We start from the raw sequence: 22,213 nt of genomic DNA on the forward strand, positions 1-22,213 counted from the left end.
GAGATGGCATCGGGTCAGGTCCCCGACTTCATGATGCCGGGGTATCCACTCATTTTTAAAAGGGCAATTAAAAGCCAATTAAGATCATTGAAGAGGCAATTTGCAACAATTTTCTGATACCTTCAAGTTTTGTTTTGAGCAGCACACAGGCAATGGAGTGAGCAGAGCCTCAGCAGCATTTAAAGGGTGGCAATAGAGCAGCAGCTATTGGTGTTGCTGCGCTCAGCAGCCATTCACTGAGACCTTTCTATTTAATTGAAAGGAAGGAGAAGGGCAACCATTTGTTTTGGCCGGTGGCCCCCTCCAGCCATTAGTCCTTCTGGCAGGGGAAATAATTGGAGAGGCGCCTAAGAGGAGAGTTTGGACTGGGCAGAGTTTCTGCAACAAAGGAAAAGGTGCACCCCTTACAGCAGAAGCTCCCAGGCAGCATGAGGATCGTGCACTTTGGAGGAAGTTCCTCTGGCGAGGAGGAGGAGAAGCAGGGAGGGAGAGAGGAGCAATCAAATGGAAACGGACAACAGCGACCTCCTGGCTGCCTACAGGGGCACCCTTGTGATGAGGAAGCAGTAGAAGGCTGCAGCAGGGACTCTGCGCAGAGACCAGTGATGAGATGAGGTTACTCAGTGGCCAGGGTGCACAGACAACAGATGAACTACATTCAGTTGAATGCACCTCTCCGGAGACAGCATGGCCAATCTGTGTGCCATGATGGCAGAGGAGGTGAGCTCCTATTGCTTTGATGAACATCTAATGTTATTGACTCTACAGGTCACTGTGGCCCTGCATTTCTATGTCACAGGCTCATTCCAGGGGCCCACTGGAGACATGTACAGCATCTCCAATTAATCGCATCTTAGCGCATCAAGGTATTGACAGATGCCTTCTTCAGGAGGACCAACTAGTGCATCAAGCTCAGAACTGATGCAGACAGCCAGGCCAAGAGAGCCAGAGAATTCGACGCAAAGGCTGGATTCCCCCAGGTACAAGGTCATATGGACAACATGCACATGGCCATCAAGGTAAGTCAACCATCAACCCTCATTAACTGGAAGGGATTTCATCCCTCGACGTTCAACATGCCTATGAGCACTGTCAATGGATCTGCAGCTGTGCGTTTGTTATCCTGGGACTAGCCATGGTGCTTACATTCTCTGGCACTCCCAGGTGCCACAGCTTTCTACCACCCCACTCCGTCTGCCTTCCAGGATGAAATCTTGCCGACAAGGGATAATTACTGAAGAGATGGCTGCTGCTATCAGTGAGGAAATTGAGGACTGAGGGGGAGGAATGCTACAATGTGAGACCTGTTGCAACCAGAGCTACCACCGAGCAAACCATCATCTCATCAAAATGAGATTCTGGTGGCTGGATCAATCGGTTTGTGTTCTTCAATTTGCCCCAGATTATGGTGGTCTGCTATGCTTTACACAACCTGGTGCTGCAGAGCTGGGGAGGACCTGGTTGCTGAAGAAATAGTGATTTGAGGCATCCTCAGATGAGAAAGAAGATGAGGAAGCTGAAGAGGAGCCATGGCATTCTGATAGACATGAAGGGCCACTTGGAGGGAACCAAGATCTAGGCGGATGGGAGGCTTAGATGGCTTTTATCCTCACTCATTTCTCCTGACCGTGACCAATTCAACCATCCAGCCAAGTAAAGATATATACTCTAAGCACACAAAAGTCACTCCCATCTGCTGGAAGCCAAGACCCCTCAGCCACTATAGCACCTGGTGCTTCTGCAATGTGCAATTTTAAAAAAAATTTGTTTATGGGATATGGGCATTGCTGGCTGGGCCAGCATTTATTGCCCATCCCTAATTTCCCTTGAGAACTGAGCGGTTTCATAGGCCATTTAAGAGGGCAGTTAAAGGTCAACCATATCGATGTGGGTCTGGAGTCACATGTAGGCCAGATTTCCTCCCCTAGAGGACATCAGTGAACCAGATGGGTTTTTATGATAATCGACAATGGTTTCATGGTCATCATAAGACTTTTTAATTCCAGGTTTTTTATTGAATTCAAATTTCACCATCTGCTGTGGTGGAATTCAAACCCGGGTCCCTAGAGCAGTACATTAGGTATCTGGAGTACTAGTCCAGTGAAAATGCCACTACACCATCACCTCCCCTAATGCAAGCACAAATATCATGGTCACTTCTAGCCAGCCCTTAGGTGGATACATGGCACTGTTTCACTGCCAGATGACCACCAAAACTGCATGGAGACCTTCATAAACCAAATTAAATATTTATTTATTTATTTATTTATTTATTATTCATTCATGGGATGTGGGTTTCGTTGGCTGGGCCAGCATTTATTGTCCATCCCTAGTTGCCCTTGAGAAGGTGGTGTTGGTGAGCTGCCTTCTTGAACCGCTGCAGCCCATGTGGTGGGAGAACACCCACAATGCTGTTAGGAAGTGATTTTGACCCAGCGACAGTGAAAGAATGGCAATATATTCCCAAGTCAGGCTGGGGAGTGACTTGGAGGGGAACTTCCAGGTGGTGGTATTCCCACCTATCTGCTGCCCTTGCCCTTCTAGATGGTAGTGGTGGTGGGTTTGGGCTGTCTAAAGAGCCTTGGTGAATTCCTACAGTGCATCTTGTAGATGGTACATACTGCTGCTACTGTGTGTCGGTGATGGAGGGAGTGAATGTTTCCGGTTGAGGAAACAAGTGGGCTGCTTTGTCCTGGACGGTGTCAAGCTTCTTGAGTGTTGTGGGAGCTGCACTCATCCAGGCGAGTGGGGAGTATTCCATCACACTCCTGACTTGTGCCTTGTAGAGGGTGGACAGGCTTTAGGGAGTCAGGAGGTGAGTTCTCGTTGCACGATTCTTAGTCTCTGACATGCTCTTGTAGTCACAATATATATATGGCTAGTTTAGTTCAGTTTCTGGTTAATGGTAACCCCCAGGATGTTGATAGTGGGGTATTCAGTGATGGTCTTGCCATTAAATATCAAGGGGCGATGTTGGAGATGTCATTGCCTGACACTTGTGTGGCATGAATGTTACTTGCCACTTGTCAACCCAAGCCTGGATATTGTCCAGGTCTTACTGCATTAGGACGTGGACTGCTTCAGTATCTGAGGAGTTGTGAATGGTGCTGAACATTGTGCAATCATTAGCGAACAAACCCACTTCTGACCTTGTGATGGAAGGAAGATCATTGATGAAGCAGCTGAAGATGGTTAAGCCGAGGACACTACCCTGAGGAATTCCTGCAGTGATGTCCTGGAACTGAGATGACTGACCTCCAACAACCACAACCATCTTCCTTTGTGCTAGGTATGACTCCAATCAGCGGAGAGTTTCCCCCTGATTCCCATTGACTCCAGTTTTGCTAGGGCTCCTTGATGTCACACTCGGTCAAATGTGGCCTTGATATCATGGGCAGTCACTCTCACCTCACCTAGGGAACGAGGGTTCATTAGCTCAAAATTAGAGCCAGACCACTCAGGAGGGAAATTTGAAAACACCTTTTCACACAATTAATGATTTTAAATCTGAGATTCATAGATTTTTGTTAGCTGAGAGTATGGAGGGATATGGAGCCAAAGCTGGTGCATGGAGTTAAGATACCGATCGATCTCACAGAATGGACTTGAAGGCCCTGAATGGAATGCTCCTGCTCCTATTTTCCTATGTTTATTGAAGAAGCCCTAGATAATTCCTCATCAAGTAGGTAAACAGATTTTTAATCAGTTAGAACTTCCAAACAACTAGAACACCCATCGATGGATGGTGAATCCTCTGATGCCTGTTTGAAAATAAAACATCCAATATTTTGTAAAAGATCTACAATTTGAGTAACTATAGCTCAAACAGGTACAGGGGCTTTGAACTTGGCAACTGATTGTGCATTCTACGGTTCTTCTCGGGAATCATTGGCTGAAATGCATTTTCAAAATTACAGAGTGTTCAGCTCGTTAAAATTTCATATAAAATGTCAGGGTATGGAACTTCTCAGGAGTCAGTGCTGGATAGTTCCTGGGATTCATCACAGATAACAGCAGTAATGTGAGATTTATATCTCTCTAAAAATAAAATTTACAGCAACAATAATAATTCTGCAATTTGGTCAGCAATGATAAATAGTGCATTTGTTGAATTTATCTATAGATAAGTTGTGGGCACAACTTGATGTTATTGTTGAATCCCATCCAGTCCAAGGCATATACTCAGAATAATTTCCCATGTTTTCCCATGTAACTGGATTCCTCATGAAAAACCCAACCTAAATTTGGATAATGTTGCAGAAAGGCTGCAGATTGGCAGAGCTGGCATCACATGCGAATTGCTAGTGGGCATGGCAGGCTCACATGGGCTCCCCACAAGTCGTGGCAATTCTCAATCGCATCCAAAGCACTTGGGAAGTACTTGATTTTATCCAGATGCTCTGAGAAGAGATATGTAACAAATTAAAAGTTGTAGTTCAATAACCACTAATACAGCCCTGTCTCCTCCAGCAGGCTTAGGTGATACTGGGGCGCCTGTCTCTTTCCTGTTCAGCTCTGCTTCCAATGATTATGAACCAGCTTGTCCTTCAAGAGAGAGGGAAGGGTGTCAGTGATTGTGTTGTATTGTGATTGGGTGCTGTGCCTGCTAAAGCTGAATAATTGGAAGTATGTGGAGGTAGCCAGAGTGGACTGAGGCTGGCATCATTGGAAGGTGTGTGAAGGTGAGGTGGACCATCTGAACGATCGGGGTAAATGCTGATGGGTGAATGCTGGGGATGCAATGCACTGAGCAGCATGAGAGATTGGTGGTGCGATTGGGAGGAGATATCATGATCATTGAACTTGTTGCGGCATTGCTGCCAGGTACTTGGGACGAGATTCCTGGAATTAGCCTCCCTCTTCACCTGCTCCCATTCCCTTCGGAGGGTGTTCTTTGAGGGCCTCCCGGTCCCACTGTGAAAACATGGTCTCTCACTTCCTGGCAATGCGTCTATCAACCTGGGATCCCTCTCTCCAGGCTGTTGCTCTAATTTGGTGTCCTTCGCCTTACAGCTATTTCCACTTCAGGCAGTCAGCAGCAGCTTTCTTATAGCGAGTGCAGCTTCCCTTTAAGATGGGCAGGCTACCTTTAAGAGGCACAAGCTAGCTGGAATACATATGCTAGCCAGGCATACTGCTGGGGCCCTATTGAAAGTTCAGCCAGCCATCTGAATGCTATAAACATTCAAATAAGGGACAGTACAACATTTGCATGATGTTGGTCCCAAAGGGACTGCAAATCGCAGACCGTACACCCGGTAATGGAAGCAAACCAATTTTAATCTCATTGCGTTTATGGAAGGAGTTTCTTGGGTTAGCTGTTCAAGGTAAAGGTTAAAACAATTGGTTTATTCTTGATCCTTGGAGCTCACCGAGGTTAGAATAAAGGAACAAAAACAAATTTCCAGCAATTTCCAGCATCCGCAGTATTTTGCTTTTATCTTTTACTATAGAATAAAGGATCCTGTTTTCCAGTGAAGCTGTTTATTAGGGCCATGGTCTCTTGGTGGGCCTCAAATCCCCCCTTGTATTGGAACACTTTCTCTATTTCAAAAGTGTTATAGCTGCTAGGAAGAGTTGACAGTTAAGTGAAACTGTTCACTTAACATCCCAGGATACATTTTATTTACCAAAGCTTCCTGTACACTTTTATTTTAGTCGCTTAACAAAAAGTTATCTTTATCTTTACATCAGCTGATTTGTAAACCTTTCAGCTGCAAGCCTTTTTGATGATTTTGCAATACATAGATAATATAGAAAGACAAATATAAAGTGAACAAATGTCTTCACAGCTCCGAACGTTCTCGAGTAGATTTCCAGCTCCTTTCCTTTGAGGATTTAGCCTGATCCCCAGCCAGCAGCAGCACCCCATCCGCTCGAGTTCCATGGGCACGGTCTTCATCAAAATGATGCGCGTCTGCATAACCTCCTCATCTCTGCTCATGATGATCTTGATTGCGTAGATCCATCAATGTTATCTGTTCTAGCGCATGAGTCACAAAAAGTTAGTGTGCAGGTACAGCAAGTGATTAAGAAGGCTAACGGAATGCTATCCTTTATTACAAGACCAACTGGGCCCGGCAGATTTAACACTGGGACAAATGCCAGCGCAGACTTGGTGCAAGGTGCCCCACTGCTAATTGGTCAATAATTGTCAGTCTTATAACCAAAAAATAGGTGCAATGCACCTCAATTTCCATCCCATCGACTTCTCACAATATATCTAAGTCAAATATTTTTAGGTAAATTATAGTACAGATTTGATGTTGAGTAAAGTTTCCTGTTCTGCCATAACCATTTCTCCTAATCTCTACCTCTACAACCTTAAGGCTTCTGTGAGTGAGCCTGACTACCAACTTTGTCAGCATTGTTTTTAACTGCTGCTAGTTTCTTGTTGCCACTCTGATTTGTATTCACACCCAGATCTCAGAGTGAATTGATAGTACATCCAAATCCTCTACCATCTAATACATTAGATAGATAGACAGACAGACAGATCGATAGGTAGGTAATTGATTTATTGAAAAATCACTGTGGTGGCAAGTGCCAAATTGTGATGACGATACAAATAGAACAAGTAATCATGATCATAACATAGTTATAAACAATTATTAAAATAAGAATAACAATAAAAATAAAATAATAAAAGGTTTGCAAATAATAAAAGGATTTTGTACTAAAGTGTACAATATTGTCAGATTAAGTTCGTTAAATGCTCAATCATTTACATTACTATATTCATCTTCTTGTTCTCTGCCCGAAGGCAGGTCTGACTCACAGTGCCATGACCTCCACCACAGGTAGGGCAAAGAGGCAGGTCCCAAATCCATCCCCAGCCCAGAATGGGGATCAAAGTCCATGCTGTTGGCACAAATCTGATCCACATCTGCTGTCCAGTCAACTAAGCCAACTGGCCCCCAAGGAGACCGTGTTGCTATGGCAGCTTGCACTTTCACATGAATGTTGAAGTCCAGGGCTATGGGTAGTGATGGTCAAGGCTCCAATTTTCTTTCCATCACATGGTTGACCAGGAATCTTTCTCACTCTTACCACCTGCCATTGGCATATATTGGAAGCATTTGTAGGTCACACCCTCCTTGGCCATCAAGTCCTGGAGTGGGATTTGAACATGGAGTTTCTGGTTCAGAGGCAGGGATACATGCCCCACCTACTGCATTAATACATTACTAAAATGCTTCTGTATATTTAGAGGTAGAATTTACAGTTCTTGTTTCTGTCTGTCTAGGGCACTTTAGCGTGTCGTGTGAAATAGTTTAATGCTGTCTATGATTACACTATGATAAAGTTCAGATGGCTCCAATAGTAATTTTGTCATGTTGTTAAGCTAATGTCTCTAGATTTCAGTGGATCTTGATACAACTGCTTTCCTGTTCATTTTGTAGCTATGTTCAGAGTATTTTCAATGGCCTGTCTGACTCGCCTTGTAGTTCATGGAGCATATACCTTTAGTTCCTGAACAGCTAATGTCCCAAGTCCTGTCTGTATTAGTACTTGATGACAAAACTCAATGTTTCCCGCTGCCTCCCTAAAGACCAAAAATTGTCTACATATTTACTTGTATGCATGGGCTATATAATAACACATCAGAGTTTTACATGATTGATAGCAAGGCTGGCCATTCACAGTGTATGCCAGTGCTTGTTGATTGGAAACTCTGCTCTTACCAAACTAGCAAAGAGCTATCAGCCCAAAAAGAAGGGCTGTGAAGGTAGTTGATTTTCAATCAAAACAGTACTGTTCATTTAAATAGTGCCTTTAATGTAGAAAAATGTCCCATGGTGCTTCACAGAAGAGTCATCAGATAAAAATGGAAACCAAGCTGAAGTAGAAAATATTAGGAAGTGTAGCTAAATGTTTGTTCAAAGAGTGGGTTTAAAGGAGGGACTTAAAGGAGGAGAAGGAGGTACCATGGCAGAGAGGTGGTGGTGATGTTTGTGCTGTTCTATGGTTCACTCAGGGAGTCTGAGTTGCTGTAGCAACGTGAACATTTGCATGCATCTTGTAGTCTGGAGCTTTGGATTGTGATGGTAGAGGTTCCAACATTCTTTCCATTACATGGCTGACCAGGAATCTCTCCTCTTCTTACTATTGGTGTGTGTTGGAAGCATTTCAGATTGATAGTCAACCTGTTTGGCCACGTTATGAATGCATCTTCATTTGGCAGAGAGGTCTGGGGAGGGAATACCTGAATAGCGAGCTACTCACACTCTGTCCTCGTAACTGGATGAGGAAAGCCACTTGGTTCAAAAGTAGGAAATGAAAAATGAAGACACAATATTTCAGTAATAGCCTCTTTACATTGCCAGAAACTAATACCTACTGCACAAACTAATACCCTACTGTCGCCAGCATCACAGATGCCAGTCTTCGGCTAATTTGATACACTCCACGTGATATCAAGAAATGGGTGAAGGCACTGGATACTGCAAGGGTTATGGGCCCTGACAATATTCTGACAATAGTACTGAAGACCTGTGCCCCAGAACTTGCCATGCATCTAGTCAAGCTGTTCCAGTACAGCTAGAACACTGGCATCTACCCTGCAATATGGAAAATTGCCCAAGAATGTCCTGTACACAAAAAACAGGACAAAGCCAACACGGCCAATTACTGCCCCATCGTCTACTCTTGATTATCAGTAAAATGATGGAAGGGGTTGTCAACAGTGTTATCAGCAGCACTTGCTTAGCAATAACCTGCTCACTGATGCTCAGTTTGAGTTCCACCAGGTCACTCAGCTACTGACCTCATTGCAGTCTTGGTTCAAACATGGACAAAAGAGCTGAACTGCTGAGGTGAGGTGACAGTGACTGCCTTTGACTGAGTGTGGCATCAAGGAGCCCTAGCAAAACTGGAGTCAATGGGAATCAGAGGGAAAGCTCTCCACTGGTTGGAGTCATACCTAGCACAAAGGCAGATGGTTGTGGTTGTTAGATGTCAATCATCTCAGTTCCAGGACATCACTTCAGGAGTTCCTCAGGTTAGCATTCTAGGCCCAACCATCTTCAGCTGCTTCATCAATGACCTTCCTTCCATCATAAGGTCAGAAGTAGGGATGCTCGCTGATGATTGCACAATGTTCAGAGCCATTGGTGACTCCACAGATACTGAAGCAGTCCATGTCCAAATGCAGCAAGACCTGACAATATCCAGGCTTGGGCTGACAAGTGGCAAGTAATATTCATGCAACACAAGTGCCAGGCAATGAAACAGAACTGGACTAGCCATATAAATACCGTGGCTACCAGGGCAGATCAGAGGTTAGGAATCCTGCGACGACTAACACTTCCTGACTCCCCAAAGCATGTTTACCATCTACAAGGCACAAATCAGGAGTGTGATGGAATACTCCCCATTGCCTGGATGAGTGCAGTTCCCACAACACCCAAGAAGCTTGACACCATCCAGGACAAAGTAGCACACTTGATTGGCACCCTTTCCACAAACATTCACTCCCTCCACCACTGACGTACAATAGCAGCAGTGTGTACCATCTACAAGACGCATTGCAGGAATTCACCAAGGCTCCTTAGGCAGCACCTTCCAAACCCACGACCACTACCATCTAGAAGGACAAGGGCAACAGACACATGGGAACACCACCACCTGGAAGTTCCCCTCCAAGCCACTCACCATCCTGACTTCGAAATATATCACCGTCCCTTCACTGTTGCTGGGTCAAAATCCTGGAACTCCTTCCCTAACAGCACTGTGGGTGTACCTACACCACATGGACTGCAGCAGTTCAAAAAGGCAGCTCACCACCACCTTCTCAAGGGCAATTAGGGATGAGAAATATATGCTGGCCTAGCCAGCGAAGCCCACATCCTGTAAATGAAACTGACTGGGGGAGTCATAATGTTCCCCCGCTCCAGCATCTCTGGTTCCATTAATGTTTTCAGAACGTACAAAATCCACATGACTATTTTCTGCAATAAGTAAACATCAACTGCTCAATTACTTGATTGGTAAATCTAATACCCCACGTAAGAGTGAGCCACTTAATACAAAAAGATGCCTGATCTCTGATCAATGCTGAGGTAACTGGTTTCAACTGGCAAGAAACTAGGATCATTATCTTTGGCCCAAGTGGAAGGGGAAAACCCATCCAGGATTCCAGTTCCCCTCCAATGACTGCTTGACATTGTTCACTTGTGGTGGGCATCATGTTCAATTCTGACACCTTGCAAGTTCAGATATCTTACTTCAACAAGGTGTCGGAGAGCACCTAATGCCCATGGGCCTGTTCCCCAGGTTTGGGAGAAGACAGAATTTTAAAAAGATTGTAAAAAGCGAGCTTCTGAATTGCATTATTCATAATTTTAGTACCGTTTTTCTTTGATCTCCGCTGTCTCACTGACAAAAATGAAAGGCTTTCACCACTACAGGTTATATACGAAATTATCGACAACATTAGACAGAATATGGTAACTCCTCCACTGAGCAGCTCCTTTGTGCTTGAAGAAGACAATGGCAAAAAGAAGGTTGACAATTTGAAAGCCGTCACATCTGTTTTCAGGTGAATTCTGTTTTGTCATCACCATGCCAAAGGCTTTTCACTATATCACAGGCCCAGCAAGTATATAAAAAGAACAGATACTGCAAAATTTGGCATCATTTGCAATGAGCAGCTGCAAAATGGGAAAGGTACGTCTTATTTTCCAAACCTTTGCCCCTGACCTGCAGATCTATGCAGTGAATTTGGACATGACAAAGGCACATCCTGCTCAGCTGACACAGCAAAGCCCTCCTTATTAACATCTGGGGACTTGGGACTTGTGTCAAAATGGGGAGAGCTGACTCACAGACTAGTCAAGCAACAGCCTGACACAGAACTCATGGAATCATATATTACAGTCAATGACCCAGACTCGCTCATCACCATCCCTAGGTATGTCTTGTCCCAATATTAAGACAGATCCACCAGAGGTGGATGCACAGTGGGATACAGAATGGCTCTGGGAATCCTCAACATTGACTCTGGAATCATGGGCCATAACTTCCAAGGAGTGGCAATCACCGTTGGATTTTCGCGTCGCTCCTAGTTACTGACCCTGAAGCTCAGCCGTACATTTCTCACCCGACCTTCCGACTCAGGCTGGGTGAGAAAGGTGCAGCGCAATGGGTTCCTAAGGCCTTGTGTCGAGGGCAGCTGAGTCAAAGGTGAGGAAGACATGCCCCCTTTTGCATGGCACTAGCTGCCATAGAGGAGGTAGGTTTAAAGGTCTAGCCATTTTGAGAAGCCAGGGAGAAGGTATGCGTATTAGGTAAGTGGGTAGGATCGCGTTGGAATAGGAGTCAGAGAGGTTGTCAGTGGGTGTTGTGGTGGTCAGTGGGGGATGTGGTCAGTAGCCAGTAGGGGTTGTTGAGCGGGGAGGTTGGGTGGTCAGGGGTGGGCGGTGGGTGACGGTACTCAAGGGTTGGGGGTAGTCGAGGGGTGGGGGTGTAATTGGGAGGTTTGGGGAGGGTAGTCGGGGGGTGGCGAGGGTCGTTGGGGTTGGGGAGGGCAGTCTGGCGGGAGGGGTGTCTTTGGGGGGTGGGGGTGGTTGGGCATGGGGAGTCTAGCCGGGGGCAGGTCAGGGATAGCTGGAGTTTCCTGTGAGGGGGGGTCAGGTCGGTGGGGGTAGTCACATGAGGTAGGGGGGATCAGCACTATAGTTACCCAGGGGTTAGAAGTGGTTTTAATTCTGTCAACTTTTTCTGAGTAACAATTACTGTAAGACAGTTGGAACCATCTGAAGCTTGTGATTTAATTCGGAGCTTTTGATGGTTCCCAGTGCAGGGTAATTGCTCAATAAGGAGTTCCAGGGCAGTTAGTGGGAGTGGGGCATTTTTGGGGTAGCCCTGACCATGACGCCTCGGAGATCAGAAGTTATGGGCCCATGAATTTTCATAAGACCAGGACTAACATGGATAGGTAAACCTCTTGCTGATTACCATCAGCCTCCCTCCCTTAACTGGTGAATCAGTATTCATCCCTGTTGAACACCACTTGAAAGTAGCAATGAAGTTAGCAAGGACACAGAATTTACTTTGGATTGGGAACCTTAGGAATTTTGGCCCTCAATATCTGAGTATATTTAAGGATGAGATCAATGGATTTTTGGACTCCTGGAAATAAAGGGATATTGGAATTGGGCTGGAAAGTGAATCATAGAATCACGGAATTGTTGCAGCACAGAAAGAGACCATTCAGCTCATCATGTCTTAACTGGGTATCCAAATAAACACCTCACCTACTGCCATTCTCCTGCCTTCACCTCGTAACCCTGCAGATTGTGTTTTTTTAAAATAATCATCTCATTCCTTCATGAATACCTTGATTGAACCTGCCTCCACCACACTCTCAGGCTGTGCGTTCCAGACCCTAACCACTTGCTGTGTGAAAAAAGTTTTTCTCATATTGATTTTGCTTCTTTTGCCAATTATTTTATATCAGTGCCCAATTGTTCTCGATCCTTTCACAAGTGGGAACAGTTTCCCCCTGTTTACTCTGTCCAGGCATTTTGAATACTTTCATCAAATCTTTTCTCAGCCTTCTTTTCTCCCAGGAGAAGAGTCCCAACCTCTCCAATCTATCTTCATAACTCAAGTTTCTCATCACTTGAACCATTCTCACAAACTTCTTCTGCACTCTCTCCAATGCCTTCACATCCTTCCTAAAATGCAGTGCTCAGAACTGGATGTAATACTCTAGCCGAGGCCTAACTAGTGTCACATACAAGTTCAGCATAACCTCCTTGCTCTTGTACTCTATGCCCCTATTAACAAAGTCTAGAATACTGTGTGCTTTTTTAATTGCTCTCTCAGCCTGTCCTGCAACCTTAAATGACTTGCGCACATATACACCCAGGTCTCTCTGTTCCTGTGCCCCTTTTACAGTAGTACCCTTTATTTTATACTGTCTCTCCATGTTCTTCCTACCAAAATGTATCATCTCACATTTCTGTGATGTTGAGGTCGAGATCAGCCATGATGGTGGAGCAGGTTCGAGGGCCATGAGGCCTACTCCTGCTCCTATTTCCTTTGTTCTTATGCTTTTATCTAGGGGACTTCAATGGCTCAGTAGCACAACTATTTATGTGGCTGACTGAATCCTGAAGGACACATCTGCCAGTGGCAGGTAACATTCATGCCACACAAGTGTCAGCCAGTGATCTTCTCCAGCAAGCGAGTCTAACCAACTCAATGGCATTATCATTGTTGAATCCCCCACCATCAACATCCTGGGGGCCACCATGGACCAGAAACATTGCTAGACCAGCCACATAAATCCTATGGCTACAAGACCAGGTCAGAGGTTGGGTAATCTGCAGTGAGTGATTCACCTTCTGTTGACCCAAAGCCTGTCCACCATCTATAAGACACAAGTCAGGGGTGTGATGGAATACTCTCCATTTGCCTGGAGAAGTGCGGCTCCAACGACATTCAAAATGCTTCACAAAAGCCCACTTGATTGGCACCCCATCCATCACCATAAACATTCACTTCCTCCACCACTGACGCACTGTGTCTGCAGACAGTGTGTACCATCTAAGAGATGCACTGCAACAACTCATCATGGCTTCTTTGATGGCACCACCCAAGCCTACGACCTATAACATGGCCAAGAGACAAGGGCAGCAAGTACATGAAACACAACCCCTCCAGGTTTCCCTCTGAGCCACACACCATCTTGACCCCCTTACACAACTGTGGATGTGCAAACACGACTTAAACTGCAGCAGCTCAAGAAGGCAGTCCACCACTACCTTCTCAAGGAATTAGGCATGTGCAATAAATGTGGACCATGCCAGTGACATCCACATCCAGTGAATGAATACATTTTTAAAAACCTGCTGTCTCATACAATGGGATCACTTATCCATATTTTCTGTTTCAGGTTATCTTCTATGATGAAAGAAACTTCCAGGATCGGCACTAAGAGTGCATTGGCGACTGTGCTGAGTTGCGCTTATACTTCAATCATTGCAGCTCTATTTGTGTTGAGAGTGGCTGCTGGGTAGTGTATGAGAGACCCAATTACATGGGATACAAGTATGTTCTGATCATGGGTGAATATCCTGACTACCAGCACTGGATGGGATCCAATGACTGCATCAGGTCATGTCACATGTATACTTACGTAAACTCCTATGGATCGTAGGAATGACTGCGCTTTAAATACCTAAGTTTAATTTTGTGGAAATGAAACAGTGGGCAAAGACCGATAGTGCAATATTTGATGCCATCATTCTACTGTACTGTGTGCATCAGTACCCTCAGCATTGGTTGATGAAGGCTCCTCAGTACTTTATGTGCGCTAAGCATAATAATGTACCCAGGAGGACTGAAAAACAAACAACCTATACGTATCTTGCATGCAGGGTTCAATCAATCTCCAAAATTTATGTGAAGTAGAGCAGTGTCCCATGACATGCCTGGAATATCTGAAAAATATGCCAGGTGCTGAATGCTCATTTTAGAAGGCTGTTGGAAGGGAGACTCATTTCCTTTTTCTCTCTTAAAGTGGCCTCATGCTAGCTCAATTACTAACTCTACCTATTGTAATTCTTTGATTCAAACTGAAGGTACTTTTACAATGTAGCTGTTAGATACAAAGAAGCAATATACAGGAAGTTCTATCACAGGCTATTATTACGGACAGGTGGGGGTCAGCTCAAACAGCGCTGTTTTCCTCTTACCACCTGTTCACAAACAGAAGGTATTTTGAATTAGTTTTTTTAGAATAAGCAGTGGCGTAATTTCCCACCCCTCAGTTTTTTGTGATCCAATTTTACTAATAATCCCACAGCAAACTTGAGTTAGGATTAACTCAGCAGGTTAGTTTATTGTACACATCAAACCCCTAAAAAGGAGTGTTAGCAATATCACACAATAAAGGGAGTGATAGAGAAAATGAAGTTTTACAGTACAAGGACCACGGAGAAAAAGGAATATTGGTTCACGTGAATTGCAGAGTCCCAAGGTCAGAGTCCAATGTGGAAGTCTTTCACGTAGACATTCCATGGTTGGCTCGCTGGAGACCAGTATCATAAGATTCACTTTTTCAGGTAGCGTAGATGACACAAGATGAAGTAGGCATGCAGAGAATGCATCAGTTCTGTAGGCAATGATACAAAATCTTCCAGTAGAGTCAGGTCAGATTCGCCAGTGATCCAATGTGGTCAGAGCTTGCTTCAGCTGGATGTTAAACAGCAGACTGGCTGCACAACTCAGAAAGGTAATATTAACCTGCTCAAAAGGCCAGAGTCTTAGGTCATGTGATCTTCCTTCTCCACAGTGAGTTCAACAAAGGATGTTTATCCAGTTTCTGGAACTTGACTTTGTTTTCAGGACTGTTAATGTCTCAGTCATTATGGGTTGAAAGGGGTGCTATTCGTGTTGAAGTTCTAGTCTTTGGGAAACCATTGATTCGGCAGACCCATGGACTCTGTTAGCAAGTTTGGCTTATCAAATACAAATGGCATTCCTGTAGCTCCCTTTGAAATTAGTCTGTACAGTCCCAGGTGGTCGATTAGAAGCACCTTTGGTGATAAGGTGACATTCCCGAAGCTGAGAAGAGAATTATTTTGTTCTGGAGATCGCTGGGGATAATTTCCAAGCAGAGGGGCAGCCATCTTAATTGTGTTTGTTCAGCAGAAAAGTCCAGTTTAAAAATAAGAAATAGAAATAAGGATAATGTTTTTAATTATGTACAGGGTGGGTTTCTATTCCGAGTTGGAGGAGAATCTATGTAACAAGTGTCTTGAACTGGTATGCTGCTGATTTTGCCAAAGAGCATGCAGTGTACAGTTGCATCATGCTGTTCAAAGCTGCCTTATTTGCCACATGACTCAATATACTATTTCCCCATGGAAACACCCAGCAACAAGAACAATCCATACACTTCCCCAAGTACAAGTAGCCACATGGACCTCTACTGTCAATGCCTCTCCTCTCTCCTGAGTAGAAAGGAGTTTCACTCCAGCATTGTGCAGTTGGTCTGTGACCATTGGTACCAAACCATGTCATGAATATCTACTATCCTTACCACCCAGAACATTCCCACCATTGCCCAATGGCTTTCATCAATGTAAGTTCATTTCTGAAATTTCCAATATTCAGTACAATCCAAAATGAATGTTGCAGATACACAGAAGTTCTATTTTGAACAAATATATTCACCTTAATAGTGTGGTGTAAGTATGCAGCAGTTTGGTATAACTAAATGGTTACTTGCTCACTTGAGAGGGCAGTAAAAAGTCAATCATGTTGGTGCAGGATTGGAGTCTCACATAGGCTAGACTGAGTAAGAACTACAGGTTTCCTTTCTGAAGGACAGTAGTGTATTTTTAGAACTATCCAATAGTTTCATGGTCATTAAATGATTCTAGTATTTTAGATCCATATTTTTAAAACTGAATTCTAATTCTCAAACTGTATTGGTGAGATTTGAATCCAAGGCTTCTTAGACAACACCTTCCAAACCCACAACCACTACCATCTAGAAGGACAAAAGCAGCAGATGGATGGGAACACCGCCACCTAGAAGTTCCCCTCCAAGTCACTCAACATCCTGACTTGGAAATATATCGCTGTTCCTTCATTGTCACTAAGTCAAAATCCTGGAACTCCCTTCCTAAAAATACTGTGGGTGTACCTACACCATTTGGACTGCAGCGGTTCAAGAAAGCAGCTCGCCACCATCTTCTCAAGGGCAACTAGGAATGGGCAATAAATGCTGGCCCAGCCTGCGAAGCCCACATCCCATGAATGAATAATAAAAAATTCTCTGGATTATTAATTTAGGCCTTTGGGTTATTAGTTCAGTAGCATAATCACTGCACTACCATACACTAATGAATCAGCCATGTTTATGCAACTTGTCTATATAATTTAATCCTGTAAGCCCTGAAACCAAAGCAGAATATCCTCTCCAAATCCAATATATCCAATATACCCTTCCTGAGGTTTGATGCCAATATTCCAGATGGGGTCTGATTAAGACTCTGTATAGCTAAAGCATAACTTCCTGACCTTTGAATCACAACCTCCTTGAGATAAAGGACAACATGAGCCTTTTTGATTAATTTACAGTTTATGCACCATCTTTTGGTAAATTATGCACATGGACACCTAGGTGCTTCTCCACAGTTCCTAGTTCATTATCATTAAGAAAATTTTCCAAAATATCTTGCTTGAATCCATGACAAATGGCCTCATGCTTCAACTGCCATACCTTTGCCCATTCACTTAATCTGACCTTGAGTCTTTCATGCTCCCAACCACGCAACTTTACTGAGGTCAGCAGATTTCTTCCCAAGCAGCTCCCAGGTTTTGTGGACAGCTGACACAGCACTGGCCCTGTCCATCACTTCCAGTTACACAGTTCTGCTGGTATTTTTTCCTGGGGGATGGCCCTCCACAAAAGACTATCCTTTGTTGCAGGAGCTCCTACAGGATTGCCACTAAAACACTTTGATTAAACAAAGTTCTCCTGTCTCTTTGCTTTATTCTAGCTATTTCAGCAACTGTTCAGTGCTGTGCTTTAGGTTCATTAGATGTCTCAGTGATGATATCTTGAGACTGTATGTTTAAACATGAACCATTTATTGTTAATCTTTAACTATGCACAGATCCCAGTTAATGTCATGCATGGTGCTGCTGCCATGCTGATAGGCTGCTTCAGGGGTGTTTTTCTAGATTGTTCTCTCAGTCTATTGCCATGTGACTCTATACATCATACCGTGGGTGGGCCTATCCTCCAGTCACGTGTTAATCCTTGCTCTGTCAAGTACCTTCACATTACAATGGCATGCAGGCACATACAACATCATACAACACTCAGTAGCAAAATAAACTTTTTTGAGGGAGAGCTACTGCTCAGGATTCCTGCCCCTGATTCTCGTGCTCTCCAAACACAATGTGTTGCACTGATATTTAAAACTGGCCTTGAGTTATTTGACAAGGTCAGCTTTACGCACATGCAGTGCCTGATGAGGATCATACACATCATTCAGGCTCCTGATTTCCCAGCACATTGGAATCACATCATCAGCACCAGTATTTATATCAATCTGAATGCTTAAATGTGTCCTTTTCCAATTCACGGTAGCATTTAAATTTACAATGAATTCTTACAGTTGCCACAGGTACAGTTGACAATTGGAAGAAACACAATAGATGGGGTGGGGTGTGGTGTTAGTCTTCAATTTATGGCAGGGTGGTAAAGCTGATGCTGGGAGTTGGGCACCCATTATGGAAAATCCCCAACTGATCCCAATGGAAATTAAAATGGGGCAGTTTGTATAAAAGGTGCCTGATCCACATACACTCCAATGGAACATCCAAAATTCCTCTGATGATTTCAATTTCTTGGTTCTGTTTGTACTTTGTACATTAAATCAACAATTTCCATTTCGTTTTTATTAACACAGCCCAGAGGAGGCTCCTACAGAATGAGGATTTATGGGAGAACTGACTTTGGAGGACAGATGATGGAATTCATGGATGACTGTCCATTTACGATTGTTTCCGTTACCGTGACATTCACTCCTGCCATGTGATGGACGGTTACTGGATCTTCTATGAACATCCCAACTACAGAGGCCGACAGTACTTCCTGAGACCCGGTGAATACAGGAGATACAGTGACTGGAGCAGCTACAGCTCAACTGTTGGCTCCTTCCACGATATCATGGATTTCTAAAATACAAAGAGTCATACTTGTTTCGTTGTAAGTTCATATGAAAAAATATATATACTTATACTCTTTCCCATTGTTTAATACCTTTTATAAGGTTGAGTACAGACAAGTTTAAGAAGCTGATAATTTAATGAAATTTTATTACATATGCGAGTTGGAGGCACTGTGCACTTCTCTTCTCAGGTAGTGTTAGGGCAAAGACCCAAAAATGTAACAGGAATAAGTTTCATATTTTTTTTAAGAGATCTTAACCTAGAGTGACAAAATTGACCTTGGAAGAAAAGACTAAGGCTGCAAAATTGGTTGCCATTGAGCCACTAGTGCAGGTACTATGGGAAAGTAAGAAGATGGTGCAATATCTGGGGACTCCAGGACACTACCCATGTCGTGGACAACTAGATGTGCAGAAAGTGCCACCAAATGGAAAAACTCGAGCATCGTATCTTGGAACTCAAGGAGCAGCTGGTGTCACTGAGGAGCATTTGCGAGTATGAGAGCTACATGGATAGAAGGTGGTCACCCGGCAGCTTATGAAAGAGCAGGCAGAGAAGGACTGGGTGGTCATCAGAGAGACAAGAAAAAAAGTCAGGTAGTGCAGCAGACTCCTGAGGGCATCCCACTTTCTAACAGGTACTCAGTTCTGAGAATCAGTGGGGGAGAGGGTTCCTCTGGAGAGAGCAGCAAGAGTCATGGCCAGAGCACCATGGGTGGCTCAGCTGTGCAGGGAGGGAGGGGAAAAGACAGGACAGCAACAGTGGTAGGGAATTATATCGTTAGGGGAGCAGACAGGCACTTCTGTGGTTGCAGACGTCATTCCCGGATGGAATGTTGCCTCCCTGGTGCAAGGGTCATGGATATCACCGAGCAGCTTCAGAGCATTCTAGAAGGTGAGGGTGCACAGTCAGGGGTCATGGTTCACATTGGTACCAACGATATAGGTAGAAAAAGGGATGAGGTCCTGCAGGCTGAGTTCAGGGAGTTATGAAAAAGATTAGCCAACTGAGCCTCAAATGTAGTAATCTCCAGATTACTCCCAAGGCCACATGCTAATGAGTATAGAAATAGGAGAATACACCAGATAAATGTGTGTCTGGAGAGATGGCGCAGGAGGAAGGGCTTCAGATTTCTGGGGCATTGGAACCAGTTCTGGGGAAGTTGGGATCTGTGTAAGTCAGACGGTCTACACCTGAATAGGGCTGGGATGAATGTCCTTGCAGGGAGATTCGCTAGTGTTATTGGGGGCGGGGTTTCAGCTAGCTTGGCAGGGGGATGGGAACCTGAAGGAGATTCAGATAGGACAAATTCAGAGACAGAAAATTAGCGGATGACTCTGAAAGACAGAAGAAGAAAAGGTTAAAAGTTTTACAGTGCAGGAATTTGGCAATGTTAAAAGGTATTTATTTAAATGCACGGAATCTCAGCTGGGGGCACAGATAGACATATGACAGCATGATATCATTGCTGTAATGAAACTCGGCTTAAAGAAGAGTAAAAATGGCAGCTCAGAACCCCGGGATATAGGGTTTTCAGGCAGGATAGAGAGGGAGACTAAAAAAGGTGGGGGTGTAGGATTATTGGTTAAAGAATCAATTACAGCTGTGAGGAGGGATAATATATTAAATGAATCATCAAATGAGGCCATATGGATTGAGCTCAGAAATAAAAAAAGGGGCAGCCACACTACTAGGAGTGTTCTATAGAACCCCAAATAGTGAGAGGGAGTTAGAAGAGCAAATATGGAGGCAAATTTCTGAGTGCAAAAACAATAGAACAATAATAGTTGGAGACTTCAGCCACCCTAATATTAACTGGGATATGAACAGTGCAATAGGCACAGAGGGCAAAAAATTCTTGAACTGCATTCAAGAGAACTTTTTTAGCCTGCATGCAACAAGCCCAACAAGAGGGAGTGCAATTCTAGGTTTAATATTAGGAAATGAAGCTGGGAAAGTTGATGAAGTAGCAGTGGGGGACCATTTTGGAGATAGTGACAATAATACAATTAAATTTAATATAATTATGGAAAAGGATAAAGACAGAATAGGATTAAAAGTTCTAAATTGGGAAAGACAAATTTTACAAAGCTGAGGGGTGATCTGGCGAAAGTGGGCTGTCGAAGGGAAATCTGTGATAGACCATTGGGAGACATTGAAAAGCGAGATTCTATGGGCACAGTGTTCACATGTCCCCACAAAGAAAAAGGGTGGTACTGCCAAATCTAGAGCCCTTTGGTTATCTAGAAGTATACAAGGTAACATAAAGCAGAAAAGAAAGTTTATGACAGTCACAAAGAAGCTTAGTACTGTAGAAAGCCTAGAAGAATATCGGAAGTACAGGGGTGAAGTGAAAAAAGGTAATTAGGAAAGCGAAGAGAGGATATGAAAAAATATTGGAACGTAAAATCAAAGGAAACCCAAAGATGTTCTACCAGTACATTAAGAGCAGGAGAGTAACTAAGGAAAGGGTAGGCCCTATCAGAGATGTACATGGTAACTTGTGCTCTGATGCTGAAGATGTGGAAAGGTTTCCCAATCGTACTTTGTCTTTGTCTTCACTAAGGAGAGGGACGAAGCAGATATTCTAATTAAAGAGGAGGAATGTGAAATGTTAGATACAATAAGCATAGTGAGAGAGTTTGTACTGGAGGGACTGACATCCTTGAAAGTGAATAAGTCACCAGGGCCGGATAGGTTGTATCCCAGGCAGTTAAAGGAGCCAGGGGGAAAATAACAGGTGCTCTGAGGATCATTTTCCAATCCTCACTAGATACAGGTAAGGTACCAGAGAATTGAAGGTCTGCAAATGTCGTGCCATTATTTTAAAAGGGTGCGAGGGATAGGCCAGAAAATTATAGGCCGGCCAGCCTGACTTCAGGAGTGGGCAAGTTATTAGAATCAATTCTGAGAGACAGGATAAACTGTCACTTAGAAACGAATGGTTTAATCAGGGATAGTTAGCATGGTTTTGTTAGGAGAAGGTCGTGTCTTACTAAATTTTTTGAGGCTGTAGATTATTGAGGTTAGTGCAGTGGACGTTGTCTACATGGATTTTAGTAAGGCATTTGACAAGGTCCCACATGGCAGACTGGTCAGAAAAGTAAAAGTCCATGGGATACAGGGGAATATGGCGAGTTGGATTCAAAATTGGCTCAGCGACAGGGAACAAAGAGTAATAGTTGATGGATGTCTTTACGAATGGAAAATGGTTTCCAGTGGTGTTCCACAGGGCTCAGTGATGGGTCCCTTACTGTTTGTTGTATACATTAATGATCTGGACTTAAATGTGGGTGGCATGATTTAGAAATTTACAGATGACACAAAAATTGGCCATGTAGCTGATAGTGAAATGGATAGCTGTTGTCTCCAGAATTATATCAATGGCTTGGTTGAGTGGGTGGAAAAATGGCAGGTGGAATTCAATCCAGAGAAGTGTGAGGTAATGCATTTGGGGAGAGCAAACAAAGTTAGGAAGTACACAATAAATAAGAGGATTTTGGGAAGGGTA

General features: G+C 43.9%; 1 pseudogene; it reads left to right on the forward strand.

Moving 5' to 3' along the window:
• The first annotated feature begins 1,001 nt into the window (after nucleotides 1-1,001).
• On the forward strand, nucleotides 1,002-18,712 carry LOC144686978 (gamma-crystallin S-1-like; annotated as a pseudogene).
• The last annotated feature ends 3,501 nt before the right edge of the window (nucleotides 18,713-22,213 follow it).

Source organism: Cetorhinus maximus, chromosome 11 (genome assembly GCF_964194155.1).
Source record: "Cetorhinus maximus chromosome 11, sCetMax3.hap1.1, whole genome shotgun sequence".
Lineage (NCBI taxonomy): Eukaryota > Metazoa > Chordata > Chondrichthyes > Lamniformes > Cetorhinidae > Cetorhinus > Cetorhinus maximus.